The 13,579-nt window shown below is 37.3% G+C and overlaps 1 pseudogene; it reads right to left on the reverse strand.

Moving 5' to 3' along the window:
- The window catches only part of LOC118896384, an 85,811-nt pseudogene extending 79,194 nt beyond the window's left edge, over positions 1–6,617 (reverse strand).
- Between the last annotated feature and the right edge of the window lie 6,962 nt (positions 6,618–13,579).

A 13,579-nucleotide genomic window follows, 5' to 3' on the forward strand; every position in this document is an offset into this window, starting at 1 on the left:
GTGTTTTTTTGTTTGTTTTTTTAATAAATTTATTTATTTTATTTTATTTATTTTTGCTGCGTTGGGTCTTCGTTGCTGTGCGCGGGCTTTCTCTAGTTGTGGTGAGCGGGGGCTACTCTTTGTTGCAGTGTGCAGGCTTCTCGTTGCGGTGGCTTCCCTTGTTGCGGAGCACGGGCTCTAGGCGCGGGTTTCAGTAGTTGTGGCGTGTGGGCTCTAGGTGCATGGGCTTCAGTAGTTGCGGTGTGTGGGCTCAGTAGTTGTGGCGCACGGGCTTAGTTGCCCCGCGGCATGTGGGATCTTCCTGGACCAGGGCTCGAACCCATGTCCCCTGCATTGGCAGGCGGATTCTTAACCACTGCACCACCAGGGAAGCACCAGTAGCTTAAAGTTTTATAAAGAATTTAATAAGAAAATGTCAAAGAGAATTTTTGATGAGAAAATAATTCTATTGATAAATATTTTCTAGAAAAGCAAACAGGGAAGAATGATAATAAAATGTTTACAAATAAAATAAGGAACTTCTTTCATATATCAGAATATTTAATAAAAATATATAGAAAAACAGGAAATTAGCACAGTAATTGACAAATTAATGTAATAGAATGGATAGTCATTAAATATTTTCCGATGAGGAGGAAAACTTACTATATGTTAAAGAAAGCATTCCAAACCAACCAGATACCATTTAGAAACATTTCTAATACTATCTGGGGCAGGTAGTGTTAGAAAATTGGCCCAGCTCACAGAAGTTATGCCAAATCCTCACTTTACCCTGGTGACAAAAATAAGAGTGAGAAGGGACTTTCTGGGTTGTCTAATGTTTAACTATAACATTAAATCTCTTTTCCCCAATAGCCAATAAAATGAACAACAGAAACAAGAAAAAAAATTGAAAATATCTAAAACTCTTCAAGGGCAACCCAACAAAGACAAGGGTCATTGAATGTAATAAATTTCAAAAACTTTTGAAAGGAAAGAAACAGATTCTGGATCAGAGAAGGATTAGTATGACTTGGTTTCTAACCCTTCCCAACATCCCCAGAATTCATGCTGTCAATAAAATGCTGAGAATTTTCAGCAATCCTCCAATTATGAAGAAAAGCAAAATAAATTATGTATAATGACCATATAAATTATAAGTAGATGACTTTTCCTTGAAAATATAAAAGGAAGATTGAAAAAAATTAAACATTAATAGTAGATAATTGGGGGTGTTAAGAATACATATAATTATGTTTTTTGTACATTTTTAGTTTCCAAAGAACAATATCCAATAACATCCATGAATAATATATTCCAAAAAATAATAAATATTTAAGTGTGGAAAGAATACAAACATGTAGTCCACAGAAGAATAGAGGCAAATAATCAGTAAACATGATAAACAAATGTTCTAATAAGTGTTCAACTTTGCAGCAAAGCAAAATGATGATGTATAACTCAAATCTATCAAAGAAGAAATTTTTTTTTTAGTTTTTAAAATTTTTTTTTTTTATACAGCAGGTTCTTATTAGTTATCTGTTTTATACATATTAGTGTACATATGTCAATCCCAATCTCCCAGTTCATCCCAGCACCACCACCCCAACCCCACCACCTCCGCTTTCTCCCCTTGGTGTCCATATGTTTGTCTTCTATATCTGTGTCTCTATTTCTGCTCTGCAGACCAGTTCATCTGTACCATTTTTCTAGATTCCACATGTATGTGTTAATATACCATATTTGTTTTTCTCTTTCTGGCTTACTTCACTCTGTATGACAGACTCTAGGTCCATCCACATCTCTACAAATGACCCAATTAAAGAAGCAAATATTTTTATTTAAAGTTATGATAGTGCTCAATGCTAGCAAAATGAGGTTAGATTACATTTTCACATTCTATTGGGATGCATATTGTTACCTCTCTATAGAAAGCTATTTTGCAGTATTTATGTCCCTGCCCTTTGATCCAATAATTCTGCCTCTAAGATTCTATCCTAAAATTTTCATCATATTACACATAACAGCAAATATTTAGTAATTATACAAATATCTGTTAGTGCAGTTGCACATTCATTTTATGGAACCATTAAAAATTATTTTCACTACAATGAGGTACCACCTCACACCAATCAGAATGGCCATCATTAAAAAGTCTACAAATAACAAATGTTGGAGAGTGTGTGGAGAGAAGGGAACCCTCTTTATTGTTAGTGGGAATGTAAACTGATACAGCCACTATGGAAAACAGTACGGAAGTTCCTCAAAAAACTAAAAATAGAGTTGCCATATGATCCAGCAATCCCACTCCTGGGCATATACCCAGGCAAAACTATAATTTGAAAAGATACATGCACCCCTGTGTTCATAGCAGCACTAGCTATGAACACAATAGCCAAGACATGGAAACAGCCTAAATGTCCATCGACAGATGTATGGATAAAGAAGATGTGATATATATATATATATATATATATATATATATATATATATATATATATATATATATATATACACAGTGGAATATTACTCAGCAATAAATAAGACTGAAATAATGTCATTTGCAGCAACATGGATGGACCTAGAGATTATCATACTAAGCAAAGTAAGTCAGAAAGAGAAAGACAAATACCGTATGATACCACTTATATGTGAATTCTAAAATACAACACAAATGAACATATCTACGAAACAGAAACAGACACACAGACATAGAGAACAGACTTGTGGGTGCCAAGGCGGGTGGGGAGAAAAGGATCGGGAGTTTGGGATTAGCAGACGCAAATTAGTATATACATGATGGATAAACAACAAGGTCCTACTGTATAGCACAGGGAACTATATTCAATATCCTGTGATAAACCATAACGGAAAAGAATACGAAAAAGAATGTATATATATGTATAACTGAGTCACTTTGCTATACAGCAGAAATTAACACAACATTGTAAATCAACTATAATTCAATAAAATTGTTTAAAAAAAGAAAGTATCATCAAGGAAGACTTACCTTAAAAAAAAAAAAAATGAGGGCTTCCCTGGTGGCGTAGTGGTTGAGAATCTGCCTGCCGATGCAGGGGACACGGGTTCGAGCCCTGGTCTGGGAAGATCCCACATGCCGCGGAGCAACTAAGCTTGTGTGCCACAACTACTGAGTCTGCGCTCTAGAGCCCGCGAGCCACAACTATTGAAGTCCACACGCCTAAAGCCCGTGCTCTGCAACAGGAGAAGCCACTGCAATGAGAAGCCGGCGCACTGCAACAAAGAGTAGCCCCCGCTCTCCGCAACTAGAGAAACGCCTGAGCGCAGCAACAAGGACCCAACGCAGCCAAAAATAAATAAATAAATAAATAATTTTTTAAATGATGTTTTCAAAAGATATTTAACGGATTGAGAATATTCTGTGTACTTAATGAAAATAAATGCCACAAAACTATTCTTGTGATTATGGTTTTGTTTTAAAAAACTTTTTTCCACACATAGAATAAAGACTGAAAGGAAATATATAAGATGTACACAGTGCTCACCACTGGGTAGTAAAAGTAAGGGCAATTTTTATTTTCTTTATCTAATTCTGTATGTCCTAAATTTTTTTTAAAAACCTTATTTTTTAAAAAATAAGCATGGTACTTAAAAATCCTTATGGATTTAAGAGTCAATTTTCAACAAATAGATAACAAGTAAAATAAAATATGGATATAATAATCTGAGATCTAGACAGAAAAGAACTGCGCTATCTTAAAGATAATGAATGAAATTTCTTTGTTACAAAAACCACTATGCCTTCAACAGGACTTGAACAGAAAATCTACAATTGAAGAAATGCAAATGGCAAACATATTTAAAGATAAAACCAAATAACCAAAGACAAGAATAATAAAGCAATCTTGCAAAAGAAAAAACTTCTTCTTTTCCCTGTCAAATAAGTGAAGTTCACTCTGTCCCTGTGCCTCAACTCCCCACCTCGCCTCAAAGAACAGTGACTGGCAAGGGTATGATGAAGAGGCATTCCCTTCCACTGTTGATGGAGTACACATTAGTCCAATCCTTAAGAACATTTGGAAATGTAAATCAAGATTTAAAGTGGTTTTTTTTCATGTAGTTAGACCCAGAAATCCCACTTTAGAGAATCTAGCCTAAATAGTCATTAAAGGGGAGACGGAAATCTCTGTGTAAAAAGCTGTATCATTGGGGCAGCATTTGCTTCAAAATATCAGAAACATCCTAAACTGTTCAAAGCTTATGATGCTAACGGCAAGTTTTTAATAATGTAGGAAAATATTTGCTAAAATGTTAAAGAGAAAAAAAGGTACAACTATTCAAAAAATTAACCTATGCCTTAGAAACAATTAGAAGCAAATATATCCAGATAGTAATACTTTTAAAAAAGAAACAAGAAAAAATACACTGGAACTTTTCTGAACCACAGCATTGGTATTAATATTCCAAAGTGAATGAAGGTGAGATTTGAAACTGTGGCAACAGGGACCATTTTGGAATTCCCTGCCAAGACTTCATTTCTCGTTTTATCTTCCCATTTAATGTTGACTTATGTCAAAATTGTTCAAGGGCTAGGATTCAAAAGACTTGAGATAATGCAGAGAAACCACAACCTGTTGCCAACTTATGTAAGAAATGTTGGCCTCCTTAATTTACTTGTATACTTTGCCAATCAGCATTGGATTTGATTAGGTTTTTATTGGCCAGCTCCAGCCTTTCTTTATCATAGGGGCCACACTCCTTGGTGTGTTTTTCTATCAAATAAGTTATTACACAATTCACAGGCTGTTGACGTTGGGAGGATTCATGGTGTTTCCCCAAATTATTTCCTGCATTGTGCCAGATCCTGAAGGTGTAAAAAGTATTATTTCTTTAAAAGCTGGTTAAGGAGACAAGGTTATCGTTATAGAAATATTAGGGGACAGTGTGTGCCACAGGCATTCAGAGAGGGGGACAATCAATGTAGGCTGGAATAAAATAATTAAAGTAGCATTTACTGAGCACATACTAAATACTAGTCACTAAGGGTCTTATACACATTATCTTTTTAAATTTTCACAACAGCTCTCCACGATAATCATTATGACCCACACTTTATAAATAACTTGGGCTCAGAAAATATATAACTTTCCCAAATTCACGTAACTAATAAACAGGTCTATATGAGTCCCACCTTTTCCCCCCTACTACTCGAAGAAGGCTTCAAAGAGAAGTAAGAATTTGAGGGGGAAAATGAGTACTATATCAATAGGTAAAAGGATAGGTAATCTGTAAACAAATTATAATGTATCCAATACTTCCTCCTCATAACAAGCTGGCCAATTACTTACATCAGTTTAGTAGAATATTTTTTCTGCTTATAAAGTAGAACGTCTAAGGCATCAGAATAACCACAGGATTAAGCAAATATCTAGAGTCTCTCAGTTACTCTTTCCAAAAACAAAATATAAGCTGATTTTTATGCTTCATGATTTATAAAATAAGGAAGTGAATTGATCAAAGTGAGGCTGTTTCAAACAGATTCTTGAGAATGCATCAGACTTCCAGGTTGCATTGGGGTCATCATACACCATGTTTTTAACATGTCATCACATCCAATGTACAATTCAATTAGACTTTCCCAGGCTGATGGCGTTGGGAAATTTTATTTTTTAAAAAAAACAAACAAAAAGTTGAAGAGAAGGCAGTAGCCTTTCTCCAGAGGGAGTGACCAAGAGAAAAATTCTGTTTATCCAGGGCTTGCTTGTGCACAGAGCCTACACCTTGGTTTTCACACTGGGTAAAACTCACCAGGCTCCATTGGAACAAAGGAGAAGCAGACTCAAATAAGAAGCAGACTTAAATTAGAGGAATAAAAATCTGCCACCCACCGAATCATTTCACCTCACAAATATGGAAGAAGCCCACACTGCTGTTCATGAAGCTTCTTTCTAGATGGTTTCTATAGGTGTAGGAGCAGCAGCAGCTGCCCTGAGAGACCAGACATGGATCTTTGATGCCACCTTATTTGAGGATTCCACACGCTCTCGCTTGATGAGCCTTCAGGTTACAGAAGTCAAACCTCATCAGACCCTTGGGAATCCGGTAAGTCTGGAGTACCTTCCTGCAGGTGCCATCTGCTACTGGTCATCTTACTTGTAGTGGGTGGAATTTCTTCCCCAAAATGTGGGAGAATGACAGTTACTGAAAATACACCTATTTGACGATCTTTCCAGAACGATGGGGGAAAAGCATGGCATCAACTCTTTCAGCCCAAGACAGTGGAAATCAAATCACGATGGGAAAGTCTCTAGTTTTTTGTGATTAGCTTTGAAGTTCTGAACAAGAGGAGAGAGGGAAAATGTTTTCAAGATGTTTCCTTGAGTTGTGCTATAACACAAAGAACACTATGCTTGAGACTGGAAGGTCTAGCTTCTATAACGTACTTTGTGCCACTTAGCAGGTCACTTAATGTCTCTGGGCCTCAGTTTACTCAACTGACAAATATGGATAATGCCTACCTCAATGAATGCTTGATGAAAACACCAAATAATTAAATACAAATACAACAATAGAATGTACTCTGTAAGCTAATAGGTGATATATAAATGTTAAGGTATATGTAAATGAGAAATTTATCGTTACTTACCTGTTCCCATGCTTTTCAACTAAAGCTTTAATGGCTTTGTCTGTAATATGGCATACATTAATGGAGAGTCCTTGAAGGCTGAAAGTCTACCAAAAAAAGAAATATCTCAATAACATCTTTATTTTAAAAAAAGGATTTAATACCAAAAGCTCAGTTTATTAGTTACTCAAATAACCACAAAATTATCTAAAGAGGATTTTGTTTTGGTAAACAATGTACTTTAATTACATCAACTTTGGAGGGCTCAGTAAGTCAGGCACAGATATATATATCTTTGTTTCTTGGATTTCTTTTCTGTTGCTTTGATTTTGTCTTTGTAGAAAACATATTTTTATTTTAAATTATTTTATCAAGGCTTTGATTGTGACCAAAGAATATGGTTGTGTAAGGGATATGGAATGCTCCTTAAGTGGCGTGGCCACTTAAAGTATAGTTTCCATCATCACCACCATGTTATTCGGCCAAGAATAGTTTCCTAGGGAGATAAATTAAGGAAAACATACAGTGACATCATGATCATTATACAGATTCACTTTGCTTACCACCATGCCAAGCTTCAGTCAGAAATTGACAAAGAAATGAAATATAGTGAGTCTTACATTTGTTTTTAGATTTATCACCAAATATAATGGGACATAAAAGTGACAATGATTTTATATGATATACTTCTTCCCACTGGATGCACAAAATCAGAAAAGCTGAAAGAGCATCTTACCTGACACTCACAAATTTACACCACCAGTATGTATTCTTTTTGAACATGAGGCTCAACTCTAAAAAGTTGGCACTTTACTAAAACATAGAGTTGATTTAATATAAAGTCTTTATCTTAAAACATCCTACAAGGAAGCTTTTTACATTGAGAAGAATGATCAGAGGACCCTTGATAAAGTCACATGTCATAGAAATGGTTAACCTACATTAAGGCTTGGAGCAAAGGAAGGAAACTGAAGCACTAGCCCTGGAGATGAAGACTTCCCCTTCCCATCAGGCATGCCATCTGCCATTTTGAAGCAGGCCGTGGAGAGCCAGCAGTTTCACCATCTTCATTACACAGGTAGTTGGAGAAAGTTATTGCTATCGCTCCTGGTTTCATCAAAACTGTTTCCTGGTTTTCATCTCTTATTTACATGTCAACACCCTCAACAATGAACTTGTTTTGCTTTCACCTTTTAGGAAACTGGTAAAGACACTGATAACTTTAAAATGATACTGTATTTTCCAAACAGTTCTTATGGACCCTGTGTGCAGAAAGTATATTTGTGATGCTTGACAGCACATCTGATTTTGCTGCTCTGGATGGAAAGCCATAATGACTCACTGCCTTCTGCATCTGATATATATTGACATCAAAGTTTCTGTTAAAATATCTGATGGAGGCCTTGATTCCTTCCAGAATAATTATCATCAAATTCATCAGAACTAGAGATTAGTTGATTAGAGAGGCAGGTGGAAAACTAAAACTACCTTGGCCACAATTCTACTCTAAGAGATTGTGATATCAGGATGGCTGTTCACAAATGTCTGGTTTTCTCTTTCCTTCCAGGAATGTGGTAGGATTCCAATTCCCCATGCCACGGAGCTTGTTGCTCTGACTATGAAATGTAATCAGTTGCTTTAGGATGCGGTGCATGCTTCACCATGTCCTCTTTACCTTCTTCCATGACAGTTGCCAGTACTCCAGCCAGTGCCTGCTCTCCTAGCCCAGGCCCTGGACCAAGCAGGACGAAGCTGTGGAGTAGAGCCTCCAACCCAACCAAGACGGGCATGAGCAAAACCTTTATTGTTTTAAGCTACTGAGATCTGAAGGCTGTTTGTTACCACAACATAATCTAGCTTTTCCTCACTGATACAAGGCCTATGCCGGCCTTCTATCACTAAAGGAAATGCTTCTGCAAGTAGAACCCTGCAGATAATCCAAAAAATTGCAGAACTATTTTACAAGGTTCTTCAACTCGGGTGACCCTTAAAATTGAAATGTAGATCTGTAATCCTTGTCTTGCTGACATAAACACCACCAGTGATGCAAATCTGATGAAATATCTAACCTTGGCTACTTCATTAGGATAAATTTCTGCATGGGGGATGATGCACCCTTATTACAAATTATCATATTACCTCCAAAAGATAACCAATTTATAGAGCCACTACAAGGAATGTGTACCAATTCTACTACAACATTGCTGATACTGTATAATTTTTTAAACTATTTTAGCTGGCATATTTTAGTTGTCCAGAGTTGTTTATTCCACATATTTATTCTTGCAGTAATAAGCTTTTAGAAGTTGGCTTTTATTTCATTTATTTATTATCATTTATTTATTGAATATTTATTACATACCTATTATGTGTGAAGTACAAGGAAATGTCCCTGTCCTCTCAGAGCTTACAGTCTAGTGAAATGCACTGATACCCTCTTTTTCGTTCATCCTTCCAAGTTTGAATGTCTTCTTTATAAACATGAATTTTTAAAAATATTGTATATATCAGCCCCTTTGGGGTTTTTTAACGGTATAGAAATTTTATATACGTATATTCTTGAAGCTATCAATCATCCATTTACAATTTTTAATTTCTTCTAAAATGAAGACGTTATCCTCCTTCTATATATTGAATAAATGCTTTAATCTTTGTCAATTTTTATTATAATTTGATTCAATGTTTATATTTTTATTCCATATAGATTGACTTTGAAACATGATAAAGCAGGGATTCACCTTAAATTACTGAAATGTTATCCTGTTTCTATAATACCCTATCTTAAACAACACTTCCTTAACCTCTTTAAACATACATACAGAGTTTTGCATACATATAATTGTCTATGTTGGTACTCTCTAGTCTGTTGTATTAATTGGTATTCCTTATTGTAGCAAATACTATTTGGGGAATTGTAGGTTTATGGACTAACCCTGATAGTACACATTAAAAAAGAACACAGTCACTAGATGCAAAATGAGTAAGTTAGTAAGTATGCAATAAAAAATAATAATCATAAAAACTGAGTAAGTTGGAGTAGGGAGCTAAGAGTTGTGAAATATTTGTACTAAAAGTTAATCTTGAAAAATGTATTGCTAGGTCTGTCTTATAGTAAGGTTTCCTATAATAGTGGAACACAATTTAGTAGATAGAAAAAAGGACAATTATGAATGTTGAGAAAGAAGGACAAAGAGCTAGAGACAGCATGATAGTAACAGATGGGTTCATGCTGGGAATAAGAAAAAGAGAGTGGTACAAATAAATATTCAAAAGCTTGCGGACTAGGACTTCCCTGGTGGTCCAGTGGTAAAGAATCCGACTCCCAATGCAAAGGGTTCAATCCCTGGTCAGGGAACTAAGATCCCACGTGCTGCGGGGCAACTAAGCCCTCGTGCCACAACTACTGATCTTGCGTGCCTCAACTAGAGAGCCTGCATGCCACAAACTACAGAGCCCATGCGCTCTGGAACCCGTGCCACAACTAGAGAAGAGAAAACCCACGCTCCACAACTAGAGAGAAGCCCGTGCGCCACAACAAAGAGCCCACGCTGAAACTTACACCACAATGAAAGATCCCACATGCCGCAACCAAGACCCAACGCAGCCAAATAAATAAATAAATATTTAAGAAAAAGCAAAAAAAGCTTGCTGACTGAAGTCAGAAGTTGGATCAGCTGGGGCAAGGTCCACTGGATGATGCTTTATCAGAATGATACAGAAGTAAGACAAAAGCAAGACAAAAGATACTTAAAAGATTGTTGTTTTGGTAGAGGATATACAAAACTTGAACATTATCCTAAGGAGCTGACCTATTTTAAGATATAAATGCAATCTAATTTTTAGTTATGGAGAACAGTATGGAGTTTCCTTAAAAAACTAAATATAGAACTACCATATAACCCAGCAATCCCACTACTGGGCAAATACCCTGAGAAAACCATAATTCAAAAAGACACATGCACCCCAATTTCATTGCAGCACTGTTTACAATAGCCATGGAAGCAACTTAAATGTCCATCGACAGATGAATGGATAAAGATGTGGTACATATATATAATGGAATATTACTCAGCCATAAAAAGAAATGAAATTGGGTCATTTGTAGAGATATGGATGGATCTAGAGTCTGTCATACAGAGTGAAGTAAGTCAGAAAGAGAAAAATATCGTATATTAACGCATATATGTGGAATCTAGAAAAATGATACAGATGAACCTATTTGTAGGGCAGGAATAGAAATGCAGATGTAGAGAACGGACATGTGGACACAGGGGGGAAACGGGAGGGTGGGATGAATTGGGAGATTAGGTTTAACGTGAATACACTACCATGTGTAAAATAGCTAGTGGGAACCTGCTGTATAGCACAGGGAGCTCAGCTCGGTGCTCTGTGATGATCTAGATGATGATCTAGATGGGGGGAAGGGAGGTCCAAGAGGGAAGGGATATATGTATACATATAGCTGATTCACTTCATCGTGAAGAAACTAACACAGCAGAAACTAACACAACATTGTAAAGCAATTATACTCCAATAAAAAACAAACAAAACAACTACAATGATTTGTCCAAGGCTATAGAATTGGTGTCAGTGGTACTTGTGTTAATCTGCTTTTTCCAAACATCTAAGGCCTTTAAAGCTTCCTGGGCACGTTGCTTTCCTACCTGTACCCACTGGCCAAATAATCCCAGCAGGCTAGTTTCAGATGGTGCTATCCCTGAAAATGACACCATTATCTTTGTTTTACGTGAGGGCTCAAGTTTACTCTTCAGGCATTTCTAGCTAAATGCCTTGTAATTCTGAGCTACAGCATAACCCATAAACTGAAATTGTCGATCATGAAGAAGATTCTCCAAAGAAAATATTAGACTAAGAAAGTAATTATGCTGGAGGAGAGGTGTAGAAAATAGTGGATGACAAGCAGGCAGGGGAATAAAAGCGGTCTTATCCTGAAAATTAACTCTGATTTAAGTTTAACACCATGCAAATGCCCAAACTGGCAAACAAAAGACTACAGTGGGATCTATTTTGAGGGGTCTTCTACAACATATTGTCCAAATCAATAGGGGTATTTATTTATTTATTTATTTAAAATTTATTTATTTATTTGTTTTTGGCTGCGTTGGGTTTTCATTGCTGCACGCGGGCTTTCTCTAGTTGCGGCGGGCAGGACTACTCTTTGTTGCGGTGCGCGGGCTTCTCATTGCGGTGGCTTCTCTTGTTGCGGAGCATGGGCTCTAGGCGCGCAGGCTTCAGTAGTTTTGGTGCATGGGCTTAGTTGCTCCGTGGCATGTGGGATCTTCCCGGACCAGGGCTCGAACCCGTGTCCCCTGCATTGGCAGGTGGATTCTTAACCACCACACCACCAGGGAAGTCCTGGGGCATTTATTTTTATTGACTGTTAAATCTTCCAAATCAGTAAGGGTATTTATTTTTATTGAACGTTAAAACATCAACAATTCAGCTCTTCTAGAGCAGAGCCAACCTTTTTAACCATAGTTTCTTTTCCCATGGCTCCAAATACATCCTTGGCTATTTTTGCATTCTTTTCAGAAATCCTTTTTGGAGCTCTGTAATCTCCTCCTCTTGTATCCATGGCCTCAAAGGACTGTCTGAATTTTTATGACATCACCTGCTATACAACAAATGCAAACTTTTAGAAGCTTTTTTAAAATAAACAAACAAGGGACTTCCCTGGTGGCACTGTGGTTAAGACTCTGTGCTCCCAATTCAGGGGCCCTGGGCTCAATCCCTGCTCAGGGAACTAGATCCCACATGCATGCTGCAACTAAGAGTTTGCATGCCACAACTAAGGAGCCTATGTGCCACAACTAAGGAGCTGGCGAGCCCCAACTAAGGAGCCCACGAGCCACATCTAAGACCCAGTGCAACTAATAAAATAAACAAATAAACACATATTATTGGTGTCATGAAAATGATGTGTCATATCTGTAGTTGCCACCTCCTTACTCTGTCTCCTCCCAGATAAAAAGGCCATATCTGAATGTGAAATGGCACACGAGTACTGATGGAGTAATTCTTTGGTGACAGTCTCTGCTTTGGAGGCAGGGGTCACAGAGCACTAGGCCCTTGGTGAGTCTGGAAATGGAGATGTTGCAGAATTTTCCCTGTTTGTGTCTTCCTGAATGGTAATTCAAATATGAGTGATTTGGGCTCCAAATCATGGACATCGCATGCCAGCTCTTCTAGCACCATAGTGCTCTTAAGAGCGGTATCCACATCACCAGGGAGCTTGTGAGAACTGCAGAATCTGCATTTTAACAGCATCCCCAGGGGATTCACACACACATTAAAGTTTTAGAAGCACTGTATATTAAAACTTGATATTCGCTGCTCTAGCACACACTCCTCCAAGATATTTCCGGGTATATAAACTAGAGCAGAAAACGTATTTTTCAGGGATTTAAGCTAAAAATCTTAAGGGTCATAGAAAAATATTCCCTCCGAACATGAAAACATTTCATTAGTTAGCCAATATTTGGATATTTTTAGTGTATGGTAGCAGGTTGCTAATTTTCCCCTCCGACTTAATACCAATGTGGTAGGAAAACACAATAGCAGAGGAAACTAAAGATATATAAATCAATGATATCAATGATGTTTTTTAGTCATTGGGAGGAATTAGTTCTAACTGTAATGTGGTTGGGCCAGTGAGCTCATATAAGTGTCTTTGAAAGACAGCAACACAACCACAAACATGAACCATTATATTAGAGACCTAGTTCCTGAGGGGAATCTTCCTCCCTAAGGAAAGTCTTCCCTGAGGATTCTTCAGTGTTTCATTCCTAGATTCACTCTGGAGTCCTATAACGCCCAGTGACTGAACTTGGCCATGAGCTCAAGGGCCCATCAATATCGTACCCTGTGGTGTCAAGGCATGAGTAGGTGGGGGCAGAAAAAGGAAGCAATCCACTTTGGAGACTGGATTCCCCATGCTTTACTTCCAACAAAGCAAGAGCTTCATGCTGATTC

This window comes from Balaenoptera musculus, chromosome 6, assembly GCF_009873245.2.
Source record: "Balaenoptera musculus isolate JJ_BM4_2016_0621 chromosome 6, mBalMus1.pri.v3, whole genome shotgun sequence".
NCBI classification, from domain to species: Eukaryota; Metazoa; Chordata; class Mammalia; order Artiodactyla; family Balaenopteridae; genus Balaenoptera; species Balaenoptera musculus.